Here is a 20,494-nt window from a genome sequence, read left to right as displayed (position 1 = left end):
GTCAGATACAGGTTTTCTCTTCATTTTCCTGACTTGGATGAATGCTCAGTTTCAAATTCTACCTTTACGGTTCCTCTCTCGCTTTGAGACATTTTACAGAATGTGTCAGTGTTTTCAGTGAGAAAATGTTGAGTTTTCTCAGATCCTCAAACTTTTATGAGCTGTCACAGAATGAATTTCCTGAACGTTCAACAATTCCTGTAGTTCTGCTAGCTGTAGAGGATGTGTGTCTGTCCGCCTGTCGTGTTCCTGATGAGCCATTTTGCTACCCATAAAAGCAGACGGAATGTATAAAATTCCTCAGTCTTAAAATTTTGTACATTTTTTCAAAACCTCATCCAGCAGCTATAGCTTTAGTTAATCCTACTTGCTACTAAACAGTTAATTCTCATATTCATTCTGATAAGGATAGGAAGATTATCAGTGGGTAAGGTAGAACAGCGTATGCTTCTGTAACTTCGATTTTCAGAATTTTGAATGGTCAGACTCCCATGTTATGTTTTATTCTAATTGTGAAAGTTCAAGTAGTGTTTGGTGTGCGGTTTCTTCTTGTGGGGAAAATGTACTGTATACTGTTTAGTTTATTCTGATTTTTCCAGGGCTGTGGCATTTGGTGCTGTTTTTGAAGAGGTTTGCCTGGCTGCAGGAGTGGCCTTAGGTCAACTGGTGCCCTAGGCAAAACGGCTCCATGGCGCCCTCCACCACACCTCCTGGTGCCCCCATCCTAGTCTACCTACACCAAATAAATACTGGAAAAGCGCCCCCACTACAGCAGCGCCCTAGGCGGCCGCCTAGTTGGCCTATGCCTAAGGCCGGCGCTTCCTGGCTGCATTCTTAGAACGTCCCTAGAGAATGAGAGTAAAAGTCTTTAGGCTTTTCCCGGTTAGGGGTCGCCACAGCAGAACTCAGGTCCGCTAACTATTGGCAGTAGATTTTTACGTGCTGGCTTGCTGGTCCTAACGCACAACCTTCAACGAAGGAACGCCCATTCATGCATATCGACACACACAAGACACAAGTAATGAGATTTTATTTTCTATTTTGGATAGAGATTCACTTTTTTGTTGCTTTGCTAAAGGAGTGATCAAAAAGTGTGATGAAAGGGGCAAGTCAAATCAGGGAATTTCTTTTGTTAAGGTTTTCTGCCCTCCTTTTTCAGACTTTCTGAGGGATTATCTAACTTCTCCTGCAAGGGTGTTCCAAAAAAGAATTTAGGAACCCCAAAACCCAACAACAGCCAATTTTGACTTTTTAAGGGACTTTGTACACTTCTCCCACCCTGGCAGCCCATTTACCCTTTCTTAAAGTCAGAATCTCTACTTCTCTGGCATTATCTAGTGTCAGACAAATGGGTTCTGAAGATTCATTCATCAAGGTTATAGATAGCAGTGTGAAGATATCCCTTCTGGGCAGGGGTTGTTCCTTCCCCTCCAGACCAGACTCATCTGTGGATACCCATTTTTATTTACATGCTGTTCCAAGGAGAGAATGAACCAGATGTTCATCGTTTTTCACTGTTGCAGTCATGACTGTAGGGTTCTCCCCTGCCGGCAGGCAGCCCTCGGACGGCCAGAATCCCAAAGTCTGGGTCCGGCGTTGGCTGTTCAACCATGCTCCCTGACGTCAGAGCGCCAGGAGTATAAAGCTGGCAGCCGACCCCATCTTCTCCAGTCTTTCTTGCCATGCGGTGATAGCAGTTCGCAAGTGCCGGTCGGTTGACTCCTAACGAATTTTTCTATATACGTCGGTCCGAAGACTTTCTTCTCCACTCAAAGCCAAGTACCCCGTTGGGGAAACATTTTTCTTGCTCCACTCCGATGTCAGAAAAAGTTAATAATTGTATTTCATGTGGGAAGCAAATACCTCATAAGGATTTTCATTCATACTGTATTCCTTGCTTAGGCCCTGACCACGACGTAGCTAGTTGGCGGTTTTGTGCTAGATTCAATCAACGTACAATGAAGCGAAGGTACGATTTTGCTTTTCATTACTTCGGTAGGCGCTTTAACTACAAAATGTCGTCGGATACGGTTCCGGCTACCGGAGTTCACAAACGTCGCAAGGATAAAGACAGGCCTCCGAGGTCCAAATCTGATGATAGTGCACATGCGGAGCCAGCTTCAGGTTCGGCCATCGTCAGTGAGGCTCTTTTTCAGCCCCTGTCGTCGGCCATTTCAGAACAGACAGCCGAAACGGACTCTCATGAGGAGCCAACCAGGCCTTTAAATATTTCTGTTGCAGAACCTTCGGACAATGCTCCTTCGGATGGGTCCGGAGCCGCTGTGTAGGTACCGGCTTCCGAAGGGGTTTTCAGGCCTACTGAGCTTCTAGTAAAGGCAAAGACAAAGGCAAAGACTCCTTCTAAACCAAAGACTTCAACACAGGCCTCTTCTGAACCGGCTCCCAAGTCACAGAAACAGTTACTCAAGATGGCGGAGGATTTACTTACTATGCTTAGGGGTTCACATCCCCCTCCAGACAAAAGGCCAAGGCAGGATGTTTATTATGATTCCTCTGATCAGGCTTCTGTTTCCTCAGTTTCTTCTTCTGATCAGGAATATTCTTTCCCTCCTTATGAGGATTCTGATGCTGAAGAATCCATTCCTTCAGCTTCTCCTCCTGAGGATTTCTCTTTTGGGAGACTTTGCATGAAATAAGGGAACATTTCCACTGGGAGGGACAGGAGTATTCGGAATCCAAGAAAAGACTCAGGGATTTTCTTCTTCTTCCCCAACATAGACCCCTGGCTATTCCTCCTGTTTTGGATATTGTGGATGATGCCTTTTCGGAGGCTAACTTAACCCCTGACACTTTTCCTCCTGCTCCTGTTAAGCCTTATACAAGAACCCTACTGCTGACCCTGAAACCATTTCTCAGGGTCCTAAGGGATTTAAGGCCGATTCTGCCAAAAATCCCATTCCTACTGAAAAGGATTCTCGATCCTTAGAAAGATGGGGCAAAAAGGTGTACACTTATGCTACTTTGTCCATTAGGGCTTTACATTGTTAGTTTCATATGCTTAAATACCAACAATGTCTCTTGTCTGTCTTAAAACAAAAGTTTACTTCCATTTCTGCTTGTGCAGATGATAAGGAATTACATGACTTATTGCATGCCACTGAACAGGTTGGGAAGCGTGGTTTACACTGTGGATTTGATACCTTGGAGGCTTCTTGTAGGGCTGTGGTCTCTGGCACAGTCATTAGAAGACATGCATGGCTAAAGGAACAAAATTTACCTGAACAAGTAAAGGCTAAATTATTGGATGCTCCTGTTCAGCATAATGTTTTGTTTGGATCTAAAGCTGAAGAGGTGATTAAAAAGATGGAGGATAAGGCGAAATCCATGCAAACAGTTAAAGATTTCTTACAAGTACAACCACCTAGATTTCCTTTCCCTCTTCAGACAGGCCTCAGAGGGGTAGATATAGACGCTCCAGAGGGAGGCCTCAAACACAAGCTGCTTATAGACCAAGACAGTGGACTGCTTCCACCCCTAGGGGAGGAGAGGGCAGGTCACAATCTCAAAGGAAACAAACTCAATGACTCCCTCTGTTGGGCTACAGGAACGTCTTGCCTGGAAGCCTCTCTCGGAGGAAAACTCTCTTTTTTTATCAAAATTGGACTCAAATAACCAAGACAAATGGGTTTTGGATGTGATTTTAAGAGGTTACAAATTCTATTTTCATACCTTGCCACAAGTGGATGGCCAGACCTTCCAAAACATCAGTGGACGGAGGCCTTAAACCAGGTGGAAGCTCTTTTGGCAATGAATGCCATAGAACTGGTTTCTCTTTCAGAGGTGGGAAAAGGTTTTTACTCAAGGCTCTTTCTAGTCCCAAGGAAGCAAAACTCATGGAGACCCATTCTGGATCTGTCGGTCTTGAACACCTTTCTAGAGATTCCAAAATTCAAGATGCTTACTCTACAACAGCTACTTCCAATGCTGTCCAAAGATGCATGGATGGTAACTTTGGATTTAAAGGAGGCATATTTACACATTCCCATCAGGCAGGATCGCAGAAAATACCTCTGGTTCAAGGCTGGATCGAGGCACTTTCAATTCTCTGCGCTGCCCTTTGGATTGTCTACTGCGCCCAGGGTCTTCACCAAATGCCTGGCTCCAGTAGTAGCTTACTGCAGACTCAAGGGAATTCAAATTTACACTTATCTGGATGATTGTCTAATTCAGGCAGACAGCAAGGATGTCTTACTCCAGCATCTAGAATTTGTACAGAACCTCCTCAAGTTCCTGGGATTCTCTGTAAACATAGTCAAATTTGACACCATCACAACAGATAACTTTTCTGGGTGCACTTCTAAACACTACAACCCAGATGGCATTTCTGACATCTGAAAAACAATTACAGGTGGCTTCAACTTTCAAAACCTTGGCAACTCTAACTCAACTATCTCCAAGGAAATTCCTGCAGGCTTTGGGTTACATGGCCTCCTGCATCCTTCTCGTACCATATGCAAGACTACACATGAGGAAAATACAGTGGTACCTAAAAAGTGTATGGTCTCAGCATTGCCACAGTTTAGACATACTGATCTCCGTCCTTCCTTGCCTTCAAAAGGAATTTCTTTGGTGGTCCAGGGCTTGTGCACTAAACAAAGGGGAAACCCTTTCGTCTGCCTCCTGCCACTCAGATTCTAACCATGGACGCCTCGGATTATGCTTGGGGAGCCCATTTTCAGGGCAATTGTCTGCAGGACCTTTGGACAAAGGATCAGAAGCACCTGTATATCAACTTAAAGGAAATGTTAGCCGTTCAGAAAGCTTTATTGGCCTTCACGAATCTTTTACAACCAGGAAAACTACTAATACGGACAGACAACACCACAGTTATGTGGTACATAAACAAGCAAGGGGGATCTCATTCCTACCCCCTATGCAGACTAGCCATGGCTCTATGGAAGACAGCTCTAGCTTACAATCTGGATCTTCAAGCTCAGTTTCTACCAGGGAAACAAAACCTCCTGGCAGACAGCCTGAGCAGAAACCTTTCAGATCCACACGAGTGGATGCTGGACACCAAAATATTCAGGATGATAACAGCAGTCTGGGGATGTCCTCACATAGACCTCTTTGCATCCCATCTCAATCAACTACAGAATTTTTGCACCAGGACTTTCCACAGAGAAGCTTGGAAAGTGGATATCCCTCTCGGGATATGCCTTTCCGCCACTTCCTCTTCTTCAACGGGTTTTATTGAAGATAAAACGGGACAAGCCCAAGATGATAATTTTGCTGGCTTCAAATTGGCCTCGGCAGTTTTGGTATCCAACTCTAAAAAACCTGTCTGGAGCCCCCTTGGGTTTTACCTCCATCTCCGAACCTTCTGTCCCAGCATCAGGGTCAGGTTCTACACTCATGTCAGAACTCTCAGCCCTAGCGGCCTGGTTAATCCAGGGCCTTTGATTTCTTCTTTATTTCCCAAGCAGGTTATGGATGTCATTTTAGAAGCCAGACGTCCTAGCACTAGAAAATCTTATGCAGGAAAATGGGATTTTGTTCCTGGATGCAGGCTCAGGATTCTGATCCTCTTCTTCCTAACATTACTTTCATTTTACTTTACAGATCTCTTACATAAGGGTCTCTCTTTTTCTTCCATTAAGATACATGCCTCTGCTATTTCTGCTCATTATAATACGGACCCTCCCATCTTTTCCCACCAGCTCATGAGACAGTTTCTCAGAGGAGCTAAGAACTTAAGACCTCCTAGATCTCCTCCCATTCCTGCTTGGGATCTCAACTATGTTTTGGAAAAACTAACCTTGCCTCCTTTTGAGCCTGCTGCCTCTTCTGACATCAAGTTTTTATCTTGGAAGACAGCTATCCTGTTAGCCCTAACCTCTGCCAGGAGAGTTTCAGAGTTACAAGCTCTTAAGGCTGTGGAACCTTATATTATGTTTCATCAAGACAGGGTATCTCTGAGGACAAATCCTACCTTCATGCCTAAGGTGGTTTCCAAAGTGGCTTTAAATCAAACTATCCACTTGCCAACCTTTTTCCCTTCTCCTCAAAATAAAGGATCTTACATTCCTTGGATGTACACAGACAACTACGTTTTTACTTGAACAGAACCAAGGACAACAGAAAATCAGAACAATTGTTTTTCTTATGCTTCAAGTTCCCAAGGTAAAGCCATTTCAAAACAGACCATTTCTAAATGGATTGCTCATGGAATCAGATTTTGTTGTTCTCACCATGGAAAGCAAATCCCAGGGAGTATACGGACTCATTCCACTAGAGCTGCTGCCACTTCTGCGGCCTTCCTCAGGGGAGTTCCTACCAAGGACATTTTGGAAGCTGCAGCTTGGAGTTCAGTGCATACTTTTTCTAAGCACTACAATCTACCTCTCTACTCTAAGTCTAGGGCAGGCTTTGCCTCTGCAGTCTTGCAGGGCCTTTTAGCCACCCCTTCCTCTTTGACCACCTCCCTTTCTTTCAGCTTTGGGATTCTACCCTACAGTCATGACTGCAACAGTGAAACACGATGAGCATAGTACAGTTGTGTACACCTACCATAAATGTAGATGTTCGAATGTCTTCACTGTTGCAGTCTGGGTTTCCCTCCCTCCTGTCCCCTCTTATTTTTACTTTTGTGTATTTCCTTTTTTCACCATTCTTCTGAGGTGTATTTGCAAGGGTTATGGGACCCTTTTCATTTTGGGACTCCTGACATCTGGGGCAAGAAAAACTGGAGAAGATGGCGTCCGCTGTCAGCTTTATACTCCTGGCGCTCTGACGTCAAGGAACATTGTTGAACAGCCGACGCCGGACCCAGACTTTGGGATTCTGGTCGACCGAGGGCTGCCTGCCGGCAGGGGAGAACCCTACAGTCATGACTGCAACAGTGAAGACACTCTAACATCTACATTTATGGTAGGTGTACACAGCTGTACTTTCTTCCTTCCCAAGTTAGGAAAGTTTTTTGCTTCAAGGATGTTTTGGTGCCAAAGAAAGAAGATGCTTGGAGACCAGTTCTGGATCTTTCTTCTCAGACCTGTTTGTGATATCACTTCACAATCTGTTACTTCTTCCTCATTCAAGTTTCCTGGATATTACACTTAAAAGATTCTTATCACATTCCTTTTCATCTAGAATTCAGGCATTTCTTTAGATTTGTGGGTCCTGATCACTTTATCAGTTTCTGCTTTACCATTTGATTTATCCACTGCAGCAAGAGTGTTCCCAAAGTGGCTAGCTCCAGTTACAACTTGTTCTGGTCTATCTTTGCAGAATCATTTTCAAAGTAACAGGAATCTCTCACATGGATGAGATCTTTTTCACAAGTTGGGATTCCAAGAGAACATTTAAAAGTCCTTTTTGACTCCTTCATATGGGTTTTTGTTCCTAGGGTGCCAGTTAGACACTTCAGTTCAAAGAAATTTTCTTCCACAAGAAAAAAATAGAGCTATATCTACATCTGTTTCTAAGGGTTTCCACTCAGACTTTGGTCACTGTGAGGGAATACCGCAGGATTTTGGGTCTCATGGCATGTTTCTCATGATAACCCTGTCAAGGCTCCACATGAGAAAGATACAGTGGTACCTGAAGTGTCTTTGGTCTCAGCATCAACATCCCATGTGTTTTCAAATCCCTGTGCTGCTGTTTGTCAGTAGACAAATTACTGTAGCTTTGTGTTTCTAAAGTATGGCTGAATAATCCACTTATGCTGTACAGAAAGGATCAGAAAAAAGGGGCAAAACATGACGTGTCTGCAGCTAGTGGGGTTTTAGATCTGTTGGCCTACTAGTGCCATTAAAGATCAAAAAGTAACAATTCATTGACATTCAGAAGCAAATGTAACTGAAATCCTTATTTGCATTTTATCCCATGGGCCTCTACTGCAGGATTTTTGAAGTATTACACAGTGAAGACTCTAGCTTTAATGCACCTTTCCAGTAGTTTTCAATGTTTTTGTGACCTTTTTCTCTTACGTTTGTATGTTCTGTAGTAATGTGTAAGAAATGATAGACTACAGTTTTGTTGAATGTTTTCCAGTCTGTTCTCTTTTAATTTAAATCATTGTCCGTGAAACCAGAAACTTTCTTAACATGCAAAGCCATACTTTTCCCAGTGTTTCATGAGTGTTTAAAACACTGTAGATGGTTGGATGCTGTTTCTCATTGCTTTTGCAACTTTTTGCTTACAGTTTGTGTTTGGTATTCAGAAATGGCAGTACTGGTAAAGTTGGCCTTCATATAAGTGTTTGAATCCAGCCCAATCAGAACTGTAATAGAAGATCAAAAAAGTTCTAAATTTTTTGAGAAAAATTCTTAGTCGCTTTTAAAATTGTTATAATATGTAATGCTGAAAAGTCAGTGTTATTACTTATGTTGTATATTTTAATATTATATCATTAGGTAGGTTAAAATGCCAAGTTAACTAATAGATATAGTAAAATTCAAGAAAATTAACCCCCCCCCCCAACACACACACCTCTGGTTTACCAATTATCCTAATGCCTATATTACCTTGTGTCAGAGATAACTGAATAACTGATTTTGCATGACACATGATAGTTTCCGATGTTCATCGTGTGACACTGCTGCAGTCATTACACTTAGGTTATCCTGCCGTCAAGTGGTTCCCCAGTCGGCCTGAGTTCCAAAGTCTTGGTCCGGTGTCGGTTGCTGTCACTTCTTCCCTGACGTCAGTGCGCCAGGGGGATATAAGATGCAGCAGACGCCTTTTCTTCAGTCTTTCTTGCCGCGCGGTGCCCGAAGCAGAAGCAGTTCGACAGTGCTGGTCGGCCGACTCCTGAGATTTTCATTCCGAATCCAGAACTGAAGTCTTCTAAAAAGCTAAGTACCCCGTTGGGGAAACTTTTTTTTCTTGCCTCAGACTGATGTCAGTAAAAGTTAATAATTGTATTTCTTGTGGGAAGCAAATACCTCATAAGATTTCCACTCATAGCTTCATAGGTAGGTACTAGGCTATCGGCCCAAGGGCCCATGCAAGCCTAGCCAACAAGGTTCCCTGGCTTACGCCACCCAAGAAAGTTATTTTCCTGTGCCACTGATGAGCAGAGACACAAAAGTGATCCCCGGGGTGTATTTCCTATTTCCCAACACCGGACCAAGACTTTGGAACTCAGGCCGACTGGGGAACCGCCTGACGGCAGGATAACCCAAGTGTAATGACTGCAGCAGTGTCACACGAACATCAGAAGTTATCATGTGACCTACTGTATCCCTTGCCTAGGCCCAGACCACGACGTCACTGGTTGTCGGTTTTGTGCTAGGTTTAACAAGCGCACTGTTAAACGTCTGTTTGATTTTGCCCGACATTATTTTGTCAGAAAATTTAATTACACCATGCCGTCGGAACTTCCGACAACCGGAATTCATAAAAAGGACAAGGACAGGCATCCGAGGCCCAAGACTGACGAGGCCTCTTCTAGGCCGGTCCCCTGGTTTTCAGTGAGGCGCCTACGCAGCCCCTGACTACTGCTTCAGTAGAACCACAGACTGCCTCCGACTCCCACGTGGAGCTGGCTGGGCCTTTGGACGCTCTTGGTATTCAGATTACCGAACTTAATCCTACAGAGGGAACCGAAGTAGCTGAACAGTCCACAGCTTCAGACGGTGTTTTCAGACCTACCCAGTTAACCATTAAACCCTCTGTTAAGTCTTTCCTCCCTTAAAAGCAAAGAAACGGACACAGCAATCTCCAGGGCAGGCTCTCATGCCTAAGAAACAAATGCTAAAAATGTCCGAAGACCTAATCACCCTGATCAGAGGGTCCCAACCCCCTCCAGATAAATGGCCCAGACAAAATGCAGACTATGAATCTTCAGACCAGGTGTCCATTTCCTCTGACTCATCCTCAGACTTTGGGTATTCCTTACCCCTTTATGAGGATTCTGATGCTGAGGAATCAATTCCATCAGCCTCTCCACCTGAGGGCTACTCCTTTGGGAAGACCTTACATACCATGAGGGAGCATTTCCACTGGGAAGGCCAGGATTACTCAGAATCCAAGAAAAGGCTCAGAGACTTCCTTTTATTGCCTCAACACAGACCCCTTGCTATTCCGCCAGTGTTAGATATTGTGGATGATGTATATACTGAATCCAGCTTAAACCCTGACTCCTTACCACCAGCCACAGTTAAGCCAGATAGATATTAGAGTCCCTGACTCTCACAAATTTCTATACAAAAGCCCTGTTGCTGACCCTGAAACTGTTTCTCAGGGACCCAAAGGGATTAAGGCCTCATCATCTAAAAACCCAGTCCCCTCTGACAGAGATTCCAGAGCATTAGACAGATGGAGCAAGAAAGTTTATACATCTGCAACTTTAGCCATGAGAGCCTTGAATTGCCAGTTTCACATGCTAAAATGTCAGCAATTTTTAATGTCTCAGTTGAAACAAAAGATGCTTCCAGATTCAGATCCTCCTAATTTGAAAGAAATGCAGGATTTATTGCATGCAGCTGAACTGGGAAAACACACTTTGCAATGTGGTTTTGATTCCTTAGAGGCCTCTTGTAGAGCAGCAGTTACAGGCTCTGTCATTAGAAGGAATGCTTGGTTAAAAGAACATACGCTACCAGGTCATGTTAAGGCCAAATTACTGGATGCAACTTTGCAGCGGGATGTGGTGGTTGGAGTTCAGGCAGAGGAGGTATTATAAAAGATGGAAGATGAGGCAAAATCTATGCAAATGGTCAAAGATTTCTTACAGGTTCAACCTCCTCGCTTTAGCAGAAAGTGGCCAACAAAAAATCGATTCTTTCCAGTCACAGACCTCAAAGGGGCAGATATAGACGTCCAAGAGGTAGAGGTCAGACACAAGGCCCTTACAGACCTCGACAATGGGGTACACCAGGCCAGAAAGAAGGGGAAGACAGACCTCAACCATATAAAAAAAAGTCTCAATGACTTCCCACTACAGCTGCCAAACAGCTCTCTCTTGGCAGCCCCATTAGGAGGAAAACTGGCTCTTTTCTATCAAAATTGGCATTGCATCACCAAAGACAAATGGGTTCTCAACATCATATCTCAAGGTTACAGGTTCCACTTCCACACTCTTCCAAGGTTAAAAGGAATGCCAAAAATCTGCCACCATATCAATGAGTGGAGGCTCAAAAACAAATTACAGCACTCATGGACATGAGAGCTATTCAAAAGGTACCACCACAAGAGCAAGGACAAGGATTTTACTCAAAACTATCTGGTTCCCAGAAAGGACAAAGCCTGGAGACCCATTCTGGACCTTTCTTCTCTGAACACTTACCTGGATATTCCGAAATTCAAAATGTTGACACTACAGTAGCTTCTTCCCATGCTGGGCAAGAAAGCTTGGCTCGTGACTTTGGACCTCAGAGGCATACCTGCATGCTCCTATCAGACAAAACTGCAGAAAATACCTCCGATTTCTAGCAGGTTCAATGCACTATCAATTCTCTGCACTGCCCTTTGGTTTATCTACTGCACCCAGGGTCTTCACAAAGTGCCTGGCACCAGTAATTGCATTTTGCAGACAAAAAGGAATTCAAATTTACCCATACCTGGACGACTGCCTAATCCAAGCAGAGAGCAAGGACATTCTTCTAAAGCATCTGGCATACGTAAAAAAATTATTAGGTTGCCTGGGGTACACAGTAAATGAAAAGAAATCAAAACTAGTGCCCTCACAACAGATAATATTCCTGGGTGCCCGCTTAAACACAACGGCCCAGATGGCTTGTCTCACGCCAGACAAGCAAGGACAACTGACTCAGTATTTTCATTTGATGGCAACAAAGACCCAACTCCCTGCAAGAAAAATTCTGCAGGCCTAGGGCTACATGACATCTTGCATACTACTAATTCCATATGCCAGACTGCATATGAGGAAACTACAATGGTACCTAAATAGTGTATGGTCTCAACACTGTCAAAATTTGGAAACAGTTATACCACTAATTCCTTGCCTACAACAAGAGTTTCAATGGTGGGCTCAAGCTTGTCACCTCAACAAGGGACAGCCTTTTACTCAACCCACAGCCAGGCAGACACTGACAACAGATGCATCGGATTATGCCTGGGGAGCACACATGGCAGGAAAATGTATTCAGGGCGAGTGGCCCGCAGAACAAAGACATCTCCACATCAATCAGAAAGAGATGCTAGCTGTACAAAATGCAATTGTATCTTTCAAGGACCTGCTACATCCAGGACGACTACTACTAAAGACAGACAACACCACAGTTATGTGGTACATAAGCAAGCAAGGGGGCACACACTCCTGCCCCCTCTGCAGACAAGCCATGTAGTTGTGGAACACAGCTTTAAACTACCACATTCATCTGCAGGCACAATTCCTGCCAGGAGAGAAAAACACACTGGTAGACAACCTAAGCAGAAACATCATGGATCCTCACAAATGGCAATTGAGTCCACAAATATTCAGAATGATGGCACAAAAATGGTGAAAACCAGGCATTGATCTGTTTGCATCCCGAATGACCTGCCAACTACAGAAATTCTGCACAAGTAGCTACCATCCACAAGCATGGAAAGTGGATGCCCTCTCATTCAGCTAGAAAAAACTACAAGTATACACTTTCCCTCCTTTACCTCTCCTTCCAAAGGTACTCATAAAAGCCAGGCAGGAAGAGCCAAAGATGATCCTGATTGCGCCAGACTGGCCACGCCAGCACTGGTACCCAATCTTAAAGAACTTAACACAAGAACCACCCTGGATTTTGCCTCAAATCCCACAGCTGTTGACACAACACAACAATTGGATACTTCACAGCCAGCTAAAGATCGTAAATCTAGCTGCATGGAAAATTCCTTAACCAAGCAAGCATTGCCTCTCTCCAAAGCTGTTATGGATGTCATTCTGGAGGCCAGAAGGCCTAGCACCAGGAAAGCCTACTCTGATAAATGTAAGAGATTCTGTGCCTGGAACCAAGCACACAGCCTTGCCCTCTTGTCCCAAACATTCCTTAGATACGTCAATACTTAACTGAGATGCGGGACAAGGGCCTCCTTCTCATCCATCAAGATTCATGCCTCAGCCATTTCTGCTCATTTCAAATCCTTTGCTCAAACAGTACCTCAGAGGGGCTAAAAACATGAGACCGCCCCGTAGAGCACCTACACCAACTTGGGACCTCAACTTTGTTTTGGAAAAATTAACTTTACCTCCTTCTCAGCCAGCTAACGCAGCAGAATTAAAATACATCTCTTGGAAGACTGCTCTGCTACTGGCAATAACATCAGCAAGAAGAGTTTCAGAATTACAGGCACTAATGGCAGTGAAACCTTTCCTCATCTTCCACCAGGACAGGGTGTCCTTAAGAACTAACCCTACGTTTATGCCAAAGGTAGTATCAAGTGTGGCTCTAAACCAAACTATCCACTGGCCAACCTTTTATCCAAAACCACAGAACAAAGGGGAGAGACTACTACATTCCTTGGACAGTCAGACAGTTAACGCTTCTACTTGGATAAAACCAAAGCTTTCAGAAAATCTGAGCAATTATTGGTAGCATACGCTGCAGGAGCACAGGGAAAAGCCATTTCAAAGCAGACCATTTCAAAATGGATAGCTCACTGTCTATGTTTATGCTATACCCACCATGGGAAACCTGTACCTAGCAGCATTAGATCTCACTCCACCAGGGCAACAGCCACTTCAACTGCGTACCAAGGATATTTTAGAAGCAGCAACATGGAGTTCTGTACATACCTTCACCAAACATTACCATTTGCCTTTATATTCCAAATCCAGAGCTGGCTTTGCCACTGCTGTGCTGCAGGGACTTTATAGCCACCCGTAATGCCTTATAGATCCATCCTCCCTACCTCAGCTTTGGGATTCCACCCAAGTGTAATGACTGCAACAGTGTCGCACGAACATAGTACAGTTTTGTACCTACCATAAATGTAGATGTTAGAGTGTAGACACTGCTGCAGTCCAGGTTACCCTCCCTCCTTCCCCTCTTACTTTCTGGTATGTACCTAGGTCTTCTCCCTTATTTCCTAAAGGGAGTATTTGCTGGTAATTAAAAATGGTGGTTTGCTTTTCTATTATGTATATTCTACTAGCAATTTGAAAGGCCTACCTATTTGGGGGCACCTGACATCTGGGACAAGAAAAGCTGAAGAAAATGGCGTTGGCTGCATCTTCTATCCCCCTGGCACACTGACGTCAGGGAAGAAGCGACACCGGACCAAGATTTTGGAACTCAGGCCGACTGGGGAAACCGCCTGACGGCAGGCTAACCCAAGTGTAATGACTGCAGCAGTGTCTACACTCTAACACCTACATTTATGGTAGGTACAAAACTGTACTTTATTCTGAGGCATGTGTTCTGCAGCCCTGTGTAAAAACATATTTTCACATTTTAAGTTTTTTTTTTATTTATTGTTTTGCTAATTTTAGAGAAGTTTCACTGTGCAACTCATGTTGCTTTTGTCGCTATTTCTTTGATTGGGATTGGAGTTACTTTTTTTTCTTTTCTCTTTCTATGTTTATCTTTTTTTTTTTGCTTTGTATTGATATGTATTAATTGAATGACTATATTTTTTTCAGTTTTGCATTTTATCGTGTGTGTGCGATTTATATACTGAAACATCAAATAAAAGCAAAATGATTGCAGTGTAAATGCTCGGGTGGCCACGGTGGTGCAGCGGTTAGCATTGCTGCCTCACAGCAAGAGGTTCTCCGGTTCGATCCTTGGCTGGGGTGCCTTCTGTGCAGAGTCTGCATGTCCTCCCTGTGGTCACGTGAGTTTCCTCCGGGTGTTCCGGTTTCCTCCCACATCCCAAAGACATGCTGCAGGGGGATTGGACACACTCTAAATTGGCCCTAGGTGTGAGTGAGTGCATGCATGTGTGCCTTCTGTGGAAGGTTGGGTGCCGGGCTGGCAACTTGACACTGTAAAAGCTCCACTGCCAATCATGAGGGACAGATGATCTGCTGTGGCAACCCCTAACTGGGAAAAGCCGAAAGAAGAAGATTGCAGCATAAATGATTGCTTAAAAAAATGTTAAACACATCAAATGCACACATTCAGATTAACATACAGTTTAACCACAAAATGCACTGCATATCACGCACTCCCTCATCGGCAAACTTTCACTATTGCATAGCATTTTTTTTGCAAGTGTGCAGACTTGCCTACACCCTGTGTGTGTATGTGTGTGTGTGTGTGTGTGTGTGGTGGGGGGGGGGGCTCATTTCCCACTGTCACCATTACATGTATTCACTCCATGGTCACTCAAACATGGGGTAAATGGCATATATACTGTTACAGGCCAACACTGCTTCTATACCACAAAGACGCACAACTGTCTGTAGATCTTCACGTACTTGAATGCACACATCATACACTGTAGAACTAGTCATAATCATACACGTTAGATATGCATCAAATGTGTTTAAAGAAAAAGTAACCATCAAGGCTCATTCGTACAACCTATCTGAATTATGATCACCAGAGGTCAGTGGCCCTACTGAAGATAAGGAATGACAGGAGTTATCAAAGATTGGTAACCGGGGACTGTATAGATCCTTACTCCTTTTGTCACATACTTCCTCTTTAATGGATACCAAGAAGTCTGGTGGATAACCTCTGTGGATAAGCATATCTAAAAGTTTTTCAATCTTCACCAAAAATATTGCATCATCAGATATCATCCAAGTGAGTCGGACTTGACAACTGCTCTTTTTTGAAATTTGGAATGCCAGCTGTTGTAGTGAAGATAAGAATTGGAAAAAGTTTTTTTACGAAAAATGTTGGAGCTAAAGCGACCCTTTGAATGAATAATCTTTTGAAACTAGGACATCAAGAAATGCCGTCTTGTCCTTGTCGAAGTTGTGGGTAAATTTAAGAAAGGGGGTGCTATTGTTGATGTGCATTAAAAAATCTTTGTTTCATCAAAGAATCTGTCCAAATGATAAAGCTGTTATCCAGGTACCGAATATAAAACGACCAATTGTCAACAAATGTACTATTGAACACAAATTGCTTTTCCCAGTATGCCATGAATAGGTTGGCAAAGCTCTAGGCACATGAAGCACCCATTGCCACTTGAATAGTTGTCCCAAAATACAGGAAGTTGTTGCTCAGGATTAATTCCGTGAGTGCGATAGCCGTGTTGGTGTCATTGTTCAATAGCCCTATGTCAAAGTGCATACTTTTCACCCAATCAAGTCCCTCCTTGTGTGGAATGACCGAATAAAGATCTTGTACATCTGTTGTGACAAGTATCCAATCCGGTACGAATTGTAAATTTGCTCATCTGGATAAAAAAATCCCGTGAATCTTTACAGATAAGGGCAATGCAACTGGTGGATGGCTGAAGTAAATTATTTACATATTTAGCTGTTTAAAAAGATTTGCTCCTGCCTGCATCAACAATCGGTGTCAGTGGTGGGTTTTGGATGCCTTTTTGAATTTTCAGTATACCGAATATACCTGCCACCACCAGGTGTTCATTGGATAGGTATTCATAGCCACTTTTGTCAACCTCCCCCTGCATGACCATGTTGTATAAACAACCGTCAATTTTAGAATAAGCAACATTAAGTTCATTTTTTGATACCTGCGTGTACCTGTCAGTAAAAAGGAGCTTTAGCATCTTATTGTTATAATCCTCGACATCCATGATGACACTGCCCCCTCCTTTATCCAGTTTCATTATTCTGATTGTTTTGTTACAAAGATCACCAAGAAGTTTTGCTTCATTCTCTGAAAGGTTAATTTTATCATTTACATTAGAGTTTTGGGGCCTTAAACAAACAAAGTTTTCAAATTTCCATTTCACAAAGTTTTTCAAACAATATTAGCCCATTATTCAAGGGCAGGTTGAAAGAACTTGATTTCTAGAGAGCTGTATTTAAGTCAGCCCTAGTGTTAGTACCTGCCGACTTAAACCAAAGGGCTAAATTTAACTTGCAAGTAAATAATTTTAAATCTGAGTGTTTCAGCTAGATTGAATTTTCTGGCTGGTACAAAACTCAAAACCTTACTCAGAACATTAGCATACTCTGAGCTACATTGGAAAAATTATATACTGTAAAATCTTTAGTAGAATTTTGGGTGCAACTAGGTCCTATGTCATCTTCCACTGTACTGCTGTTTGTATCCCCTACTACCAAAAACCATGATTCACCAGCAGCTAGTTCAAGGTTAATAGATTCTGTATTTTGAAGACTGATGTTCCCCTTAGTCTCACTAAAAGGCCTGAAACAATTCAAAAGTAGATTCCCATCATTGGATTCACTGAACTGTGAATTACCGTCTAAGGTAGGTGAATGACTAAATGATATGGGTACCCCCGTTAGGATCCCCTCCATCTGTGTTGGTGTGGGGGGTAGAAAAGGAAGAAGAGAGAATCGGTTGATTATAAGGAGACCCTGTTCCAGCCCCTTCAATTGCTGGCTCTTGTGTCATTAAAGGTACAGAAACTGTCAAACCTATCTAAAACGTGTGTAGTAATGTCTTCCAACTCTTCTAATACACTGTCCCCACTGTCAGCATACATAGTACAGTTGTTTTCATGATTTGGGGTGCATTTAATAATGGGGCAGTTAATGTCAGTTCCAGAATTCCTGACTCACCAGGATGACTGAAGGTATTACACTTAACACTGGTAACTTCCTTGTTAAAAAAAAAAACAAAAAAAGATGCAACTGAATCATTCAAAATAGTCTACCAAACGTGAAGTAGTAGCCAACATTTGTTGTGAATCATTGTGCAAATCTGATATTATCCCATCAGAACAATTAACATCAGAACAATTGTTACCATTAGTTTTAAAGTGATCAAAACCAATTGTACTGTTTAGGTCAGTGTAAACTCTTTCAAATCCCATGTTTGCTGCATTAGTATCTGCTGAATCAAAAAAATCATTGACTAAGTCATCATTCAAAAAAATCATTCCCATCCTTTTGGCACTAAAGTTGCCAGTTATCATTAGCATTTTCTACAAGGCAAATTTCAGTGTAATCAGCAGTATTATTACCAAACGTAAGACTTGGTGCTGTCTCATTCAAAATAGGATAATCAACATGCTTCATATCATAGTTATTCCCACAACCAGGAATTTCTTGGCTGCAAGCATTACCATTACACACCGAATCATTGTTACTGGTCGTTTTGCCAGTAGAAAACACGCAATGATTTAGAGGTTTGTTCATCAAAAAACCTCATGGTGGAATAAAGTCAAGGTCACTGAGGCAATAAATCTTTCTACAAGTTCTGGTTTACTTACCTGCTTTTAATAAATGTTCCTCTTCCTGGTGTTTTTCTTCCCTTTGAAGTTTTTTGACCACGGATTCTTTTTGTTATTTTTATTTTTATGTCTGTAGTAAGTCCCAGCAGTTTTTGAGTGAGCTCCTAAACGCTCAAAGTTGGAATTTCTATCCTCAGAATTGAATTCTTGTTGTAAATCTGTTAGTATTAGGCAAAGTGCCTAGCCAGTTACCCCCTTTGAGAATTAAACTCTGCACCTCATGTCTGGAAGACTAACCCTCACACCAACCTCTCACCCATCCTTCTTTGTTTGTCTTTCAGAACGCCTTGGAAAACTGGTCTGTGTCTGAAACGACTTCCTGTTGAACCACAGTGTCATCCTCAGCTGAATTTGTAATATTGCCCTGTCCATCATTCGAATACACTGTCTTTTGAGGGCTAATTATGCCATGTTACTCATACATTTGTCGCTGTAACACTGATTTTTTTTTTTTACCATTTTTGTAATCAACATTCTTATTTTCAGTTTGTTATACTTATGTTCATTTTTCATGCAATTGTAATTGATATTCACAACAATTCTTGTTGAAGTTTTATAATCAATGCATTTGCTAAACTAAAGTTGTCATGTGAATGTTTGATCACATGTTGATCACATGATGTATTGGGATTATTTAAGGCTGGAGAAAACTTTGTCAAGCAGTTCTGAAAGTCTTTGCTAAAGACAAAAGCATTTGACTGCATTTGGTCTGTTTTTGCTGTCAATAAATTGGATTTGTGGTTTGGACTTTGGTTTGTGTGGTTCCTGGGCCTCTACCTTCACTACTTGTACCTCAAAATCCTCATTGAAAGGGGATGAATTAGGTAATACTTATTCAAGTTGGAGGGTACTGACAAATTGGGACCTTGAGGTTAGGTTGTAAGTGATGCATCTGACCCAACAGCCTGACTTGAACTTATAAACACCAGTACAAATGCCAGGTACCACAAACCCAATGGATCACTTTTGCAAACCTTCACGTATGATCGCACACTTGATCGCTTTCAGCCCATGCAAACAGTATATAATTTGTGTTTGTGATTATATGAAATCTATATTGTGTTTATGTAAATGTGCTTACTGTACATGGTTTTATATGGCTTCTCACAGTTTTATCTTTGTTTTTATCTTATTTACTTTGCAGGGGGGGTGCTTTATTAACTTCTACCAGTGGACCAGGCTTTCATCTCATGCTGCCATTTATAACTTCGTATAAATCAGTGCAGGTATGTTTTTGCATTAAGTCGAAGGAAAACATTTTACAGTTGCTGTAGATAAATGTACAAAGCATGTAGCTCAAGTTTCTAAGTAAATGGGGTTGTGAATGTTGCATATTAGGTGTATGTTTTCCTCTGGCTTCAAGCCTAACGCACCTTGCCATGGTTAATGTGTACTGGGCTAAAGCTTTATGTTTGTGTTATACCACTCTCTACACAGCCACCAAAATAATATTGTCAGGAAAAGTGATTTGTTTTATGAAGTACAACAGATGTTCTTCGTGTTTCACTGTTGCAGTTATCACCTGTGGGTTATCTCTGCTGTGGTAGCCCTCGGCCGTCCCGAATACCAGAGTCAATGTTTTTCTGCATCAGCTGCTGTCGCCTGTAGACTGACATCAGGTTGTCAGTGCTGTAAAGCAAGGCAGCTGATGCCATTACATCAGTCTTTCTTGCCGTGGTGTCCATAGTAGAAGCAGTTAGCAAGTGTGCTGGTCGGTCGCTACCAGAGTTCAGATCACAACTGAAAACGTCTAAAGTGAAGTACCCCGTTGGGGATCTTTCTTTCTTGTACTAACAGATGTCCGAAAAAGTTGACAATTGTCTCACTTGTGGCAAGTAGATCCCACACTGAGATTTCCATTCATACTGCGTCACTTGTTTAGGCCCAGACCATGACGTCGCCCATTGCCGGTTCTCTGCCCTCTTTAACACGAGAACTATTCGTCGGAGAGTTCTTTTTGCAGACAGCTATTTTCATCCTTTGTCTTTTCATATGGCGTCGGTCAGCCAACAATCCGTAGAGCCTCCAAAAAAGGCATAGGGATAAAGATAGACAGACCTCACAAGGACAAGCCTTCCGACGACTCTACTGCTAAGCAAGTAGTCAGTACTCCGGAATTCATTGAGGTGCTTTCGCAGTCCCTGATGCCCAATGCGATTGCTATGTAGGCCTCTACCAAGACACTGAGTCTGGCATGCCACAGAAATCTTCATCTTCAGAGCCTTTGGCATTCTCTGCCTCTGAT

At 42.7% G+C, this 20,494-nt stretch overlaps 1 long non-coding RNA gene across 1 annotated transcript in view; it reads left to right on the top strand.

The window, feature by feature from the left end:
- The window catches only part of LOC122811305, a 155,135-nt gene extending 135,660 nt beyond the window's left edge, over positions 1 to 19,475 (top strand). The window contains exon 3 of the long non-coding RNA XR_006366233.1: positions 19,394 to 19,475. This is a non-coding gene — a long non-coding RNA (uncharacterized LOC122811305). The remainder of the gene's footprint in view (positions 1 to 19,393) is intronic.
- The last annotated feature ends 1,019 nt before the right edge of the window (positions 19,476 to 20,494 follow it).

This window comes from Protopterus annectens, chromosome 9.part0, assembly GCF_019279795.1.
Source record: "Protopterus annectens isolate FY-2018-M chromosome 9.part0, PAN1.0, whole genome shotgun sequence".
Taxonomy (NCBI): Eukaryota; Metazoa; Chordata; order Ceratodontiformes; family Protopteridae; genus Protopterus; species Protopterus annectens.
The sequence above is the reverse complement of the archived record's forward strand: the minus strand, read 5'-3'. Positions and strand labels throughout refer to the sequence as shown.